Source organism: Canis lupus, chromosome 19, assembly GCF_048164855.1.
Source record: "Canis lupus baileyi chromosome 19, mCanLup2.hap1, whole genome shotgun sequence".
NCBI lineage: Eukaryota > Metazoa > Chordata > Mammalia > Carnivora > Canidae > Canis > Canis lupus.
The window spans coordinates 28,752,071-28,758,070 of NC_132856.1; positions in this window are offsets into that span (position 1 = coordinate 28,752,071).

A 6,000-nucleotide genomic window follows, 5' to 3' on the forward strand; every position below is an offset into this window, starting at 1 on the left:
ATAAAGGGAAGGGAAAGAATAGTGCAGAATGGGACAGGGGGAAAAATTAACACCTCAAAACCTTATTCAGCAGTCACAAAGGTAACAGTGAAGTCAAATGAAAGAATTTGCATCATCCTTGACGGGGGTGGGGGTAAGGGGTGTCTTTGTGAGGTAGCCAAGCATCCTTACCTTCTTCCCAGAGCACCGCTTGCCGTGCCTGTGGGTAACGTGAAGTTACCAGATAGGCCAACCTCTGTTACCCCTACACGCTTGGATGAGAAAGGCTTCTAAGGTCTCAGCCCTGGAGAGAGTTTCTTGTAAACATTTCCATGTTGGTATAAGAAGAAAATGTTTAATTTGGGGGCTTTCACTGACCAGAGCTGACCTGGCTGTTCTAGAATCACCCCTACGCGTTTGGTTTAAACCCTAAAAACTCATTTCAGAAGTCATGTGACAGCATCTGTTAAAATGACAAGTAAGCAGACCCTGGGACCCAATCATCTTCTGGGATTCTATCTCCTAGAAATGAAGGCTTTTGATACATGAGCATTGTTCATAGAGGCACAGTGAATACAGAAAGCCCATCACCGGAGAAATGAATTGGGCGGTGAGTGAATTGGGCTGCATCTATGCCATGTGTGATGGTTAAATCTATGTGTCAGCTTGGCTGGACCACAGTGCGTAGATGTTTGGTCAAACATTCTTCTGGATGTTTCTGTGAAGGTGTTTTTGGATGAGGTTTGCATCCAAATAGGTGGACTTTGAGTGAAGCAGATTACAGTCTGTAATGTGGGTGACCCTCCTCCTTGATATTCCAAAGACTAACGGCTCAAGGCAAGAGAGAGTTCTTCCAGCAGACTACCTTTGGATTTGGACTCCAAACCTTCCCTGGGTCGCCAGCCTGCCAGCCTACTCTGCAGATTTTGCACTGACTAAGCCTCCACAGTCCTATCAACCAATTGTTTAAAATCTGTTCTTCCCCCACCCTGTTGGTTCTGTTTCTTTGGAGAACCCTAATTAATACACCATGAGACATTATGCAACTATGAGTTATGTCAACACCTAGGGACCTGGAGAATTGCCATGATGTATAATGTGGAAATAAGGCAATATACAGAGATACATGTGAAAGAAGCAATCGCCAAGAATGTGTGTGTGTATTAGCATATTATGTATAAGCATAGAGATGTGTGGAAGAAAATGTGACACGTTTTAACAGTGGTAACCTGGAAGGAGAGTAGGGAGGTAAAATAAAAAACTAGAGTAAACTAGAATACTCATCAGATAATGTTAATGAAAAGTGTAGATGCGAGAATGTAATCAGATTCAGGGGCACCCGTGTGGTTCAGTCAGTTAAGCGACTAACTCTTGGTTTCGGCTCAGGTCATGATCACATGAATCTGATGTCCCCTGGGCATTTAGGACTGGACAAATCCTTAAATTTCACCTCGAGACCTCAAACCCAGAACTTCATTTCCTGGCCCACACTGTGGTAGCATCCTCCTCAGGAATGGCCTTGGCTCCTGGAGGCGAAGACAGATAGAAGGTATAGGTGTCCATGCATTTAGGTTCACGAGTCCCTCGAGTTGACCAATCAGCTGTGGCCATGGGGAGGCAGGAAACCCGAGTGTGTGACACAGGTGGACTGTGGAAGGAGGGCAGCGACCCTCCCTTGGTGTGCCGGTCCACGTGCACACTTGCTTCTCCTGGGGCAACTCCTCTTCTTTTTCTCTTTTCTTTTCTCTGTGCTTTTTCCTCTTTCTTTTCTTCTTCTCTACTTTCTCCTGAAGCCCCAAGGCGATTAGAACGGAGTATACAGTCTGAGTTGCAACAAACTCATTTCAGTTTACTACTTTCCTCCCTCAAGGCCCCAGTTAAAGTCCCAGAGAATCTCAAAACCATGAATCTCACCTCACGGACACTCCAACTGCCCTTACCCCCATCTCTTGCTAATTCCATTAACATTGTTTCAAGTTCAAACACATCTGGGTTTTCCATAAAAACAATGAACGCAGCTCTCATCCTGAACCAGAGGGAAATTCCAGGGCCTTGGCTAGCTCTACATCTGAGTGGCATGCCCCGAAGTCTCCCTTGCACCCTACTGGAAAGGTCTGGTAAGCTGGTCACCCGAACTGGGATGAGGGACGTGGGAGGGGGATTGAAGGGGCAGGTCAGTCCCAGCTCTCACAAGCCACAGACCCATCCACTGATTCTCCACCTCTGTTCTTTCAAGTGACCTCTTTTTAGAAATTCAGATATTCATATAGCACCGTGCAGTAAACTCACATCCAATATCTCCTTTGAGTCTCATGAGTTCCCAGCAGGGGGGATGGAGAGCTGTTGCCTCATCATCCCCATCTATCCAGGGTGGAAATGAGGCTAAGAAACTAGTCAGGGGACCCCCCGAGACCCAACTAATTCACAGAAGAAATGGTACTTGGCCTCAAGTATGACTCCAAATTTCTTTTTCCCCAAACCCACCACACTGCTTTCTTACCTTCCTTAAATTGTTAACGGACCCCCTCTTTCTCATGCCTTAAATACCCAGCCTTTAATCTTTCTTTGATGATTAAATGTGAAAAACATTCTCTTGTGATTGACACGGCACCTGACGCACGCTGTTTTATTTTTGTGTTTGCTTTTATTGTGAGCTGTTTTGCATCTGCCTCGTTCGTCATTCCATGTGGGGGTTTCTACTTTATACTCTATGCCTCGCAGATTATTCAGGGCAAAGAGTTTTACAAATGTGTTTGGGAAAATATGAACTGAATTGGCAAGATGTATTTTTCCCCCTAAGTGGAAATTATTGTTCTGTTGATGGGATGGTTTGTCTTCTTCATTCTGAGGACACTTGAACAATGGGTTTGAAAGTTGCTCCTGAGCCAACAGAACAAATAGCACACCTGAGAATTAAAGCAGAGAAATGTCTTGAAATTTGTGATAAGAGTAGAGTTCTTCAGTTAAGGGAAACTTTCCTGTTCTAAAAAAAAAAATTTAGCATGGACCAGAGCCAGGCCCACGGGCGGCAGGAGAATATCATTACTGCTAGCAAAATTGTCTGAAGCCTGGATTTTTGTTCCTGACTAAATGGAAAGGTCTGCTGTTTGCTCATAGGAGATATTTTCCTAATGGGAAGCCCCAATATATTTTTAAAGAATTTTCCAGGTGTCAGCAACTGGCAGGAAGTAGAAAATACTCATTAGCAGTATTGGAGAAAGAAAGCAGAATGGAGAAAGAAAGGGGTGGAGGGTTAGAGTATTAGCTTGGGCAATTTTGGTCATCTGCAGTATTTTGATGAAAAGCCAGGGAGTTATTCCATGGTAAGATTGATCTCCCCGGGTAGAATCAAAGAAGTTGAAAATTTCCTTAATGAGCTGCAAGGACAACTAACCTCATGACTGGCAATCTCTCTGATGACCAAATTCCTTCTGCTCAATCCAAAGCTCACTTGAACCTGACCTTTAGTTTGGCCTGCATTTGAAGTCGCTGGAGGGTGTCTCTGGACACCATGCTGCTGCAGCCTTGCAGTGGATCTGTCTCAGGGACAGTAAATATCTATTCTTGCAACACTGGAACCCATGTGGCCTGTGCGATGTGGGACATGTCTCCTTAATAACTTAGGCAACTGAAGCCACCCTGCTTCCTTTCTTCCCTCCTAAAGCTCAAAGGCCCTAATTTTGTGTCTTGGTCTTTTTTAAAATTTTTTTTAATTGGAGTTCAATTTGCCAACATATAGCATAATGCTCAGTGCTCATCTTGCCAAGTACCTCCCTTAGTGCCCATCACCCAGTCACCCCAACCCCCTGCCCACCTCCCTTTCCACTACCCGTTGTTCATTTCCCAGAGTTAGGTGTCTCTCATGCTTTGTCACCCTCGCTGATATTTTCACTCATTTTCTCTCCTTTCCCTTTATTCCCTTTCACTAATTTTTATATTTCCCAAATGAATGAGATCATATAATGTTTGTCCTTCTCCAATTGACTTATTTTACTCAGCATAATACCCTCCAGGTCCATCCACGTTGAAGCAAATGGTGGGTATTTGTGGTTTCTAATGGCTGAGGAATATTCCATTGTATACATAAACCACATCTTCTTTATCCATTCATCTTTCGATGGACACCGAGGCTCCTTCCACAGTTTGGCTATTGTGGACATTGCTGCTAGAAACATCGGGGTGCAGGTGTCCCGGCATTTCATTGCATCTGTATCTTTGGGTTAAATTCCCAGCAGTGCAATTGCTGGGTCGTAGGGCAGGTCTACTTTTAACTCTTTGAGGAACCTCCACACAGTTTTCCAGAGTGGCTGCACCAGTTCACATTCCCACCAACAGTGCAGGAGGGTTTCCCTTTCTCCACATCCTCTCCAACATTTGTTGTTTCCTGCCTTGTTAGTTGTCCCCATTCTCACTGGTGTGAGGTGGTATCTCATGGTGGCTCTGATTTGTATTTCCCTGATGGCAAGGGATGCGGAGCATTTTCTCATGTGCTTGTTGACCATGTGTATGTCTTCCTCAGTGACATTTCTGTTCATGTCTTTTGCCCATTTCATGATTGGATTGTTTGTTTCTTTGCTGTTGAGTTTAAGAAGTTCTTTATAGATCTTGGATACTAGCCCTTTATCTGATAGGTCTTTTGCAAATATCTTCTCCCTTTCTGTAGGTTGTCTTTTTAGTTTGTTGACTGTATCCTTTGCTGTGCAAAAGCTTCTTATCTTGATGAAGTCCCAAAAATTCATTTTTGCTTTTGTTTCTCTTGCCTTCATGGATGTATCTTGCAAGAAGCTGCTGTGGCCAAGTTCAAAAAGGGTGTTGCCTGTGTTCTCCTCTAGGATTTTGATGGAATCTTGTCTCACATTGAGATCTTTCATCCATTTTGAGTTTATCTTTGTGTCTGGTGTAAGAGAATGGTCTAGTTTCATTCTCCTGCATGTGACTGTCCAATTTTCACAGAACCATTTATTGAAGAGACTGTCTTTTTTCCAGTGGATAGTCTTTCCTGCTTTGTCGAATATTTGGTCTTTTTTTTTCTAATTATTTTAGTAATCTTATGCCTGCCATGGGGCTCAAACTCATGACCCTGAGATTGAGAGTCACATACTCTACTCACTGAGTCAGCCAGGCACCCCTGTCTTGGTCTTTTTTTAATGCCAAATTCAAGAATAAAGTTGAAGGCTACATTGGCTGGCATCATGTGCAAATGAGCCAGTGCCCTGGAGACAAGGCTGCAAGCCATTCTGAAGGCAAAGTCAAACCTCTCTAGCTGTCAGGGGAGGTGGAATTGCCTTGTCTTAGGAAGAAGCTGGATGCCTCCGTATTGCATGAGAGAGTACAGAGAGGGCTCTTATGAATCTGACCTACAGGTGACTTTTCCTTAAGGCTCTTATCTTCCCACCTCTCGCTGGCATTAACCACTGATTAAGCAATACAGATCCCTTGCCAGCTCACCTCTCTGAAGGGTACTGAAAAAAAGACCCCCGCTTCATTTCAGTTTTAACTTCATGAAGCAGGCAGGAAAATGACCTCTTTCTCTTTGCTCTTGATTAGTAACGAAGAGCCCTCTGAGTCTGGTGGTTTCTGCCTATGTGAGCAAAGGACCACCCTAAAAAAAAATAGAACAAAGGTCTTTGAAGTTCTATCAATATGGAACTGACTAAAATTGAAATACTAAAGCAATCAACTTTGGTATAGAACAAGTTGTCATGACTTTTTCATCACAGAATTGCCCAGAGCTTTGGCATTAAACATTACCATGTGGCATATAAACTGTAACTGTTTATTATGTAGCATCAGCTCGTACTCTCTCACCCCACATAGGGCTCCATAGCAGTCAGGGTCATGTTTTGCTTTACAGTTTGTGAGACACTTTGATGTGTATTAACTCATTGGGCTTCTCAGAAATGCAACTGGGGTGGTGGTGGTGTCCTTTTACCCATTTTACAGATGAAGTTATTGAGTCTTGCAAGAGCTTAATATGTTTATTTGTTCATAGTTCCTCTGACAGAATGTGAAGAACTTGCC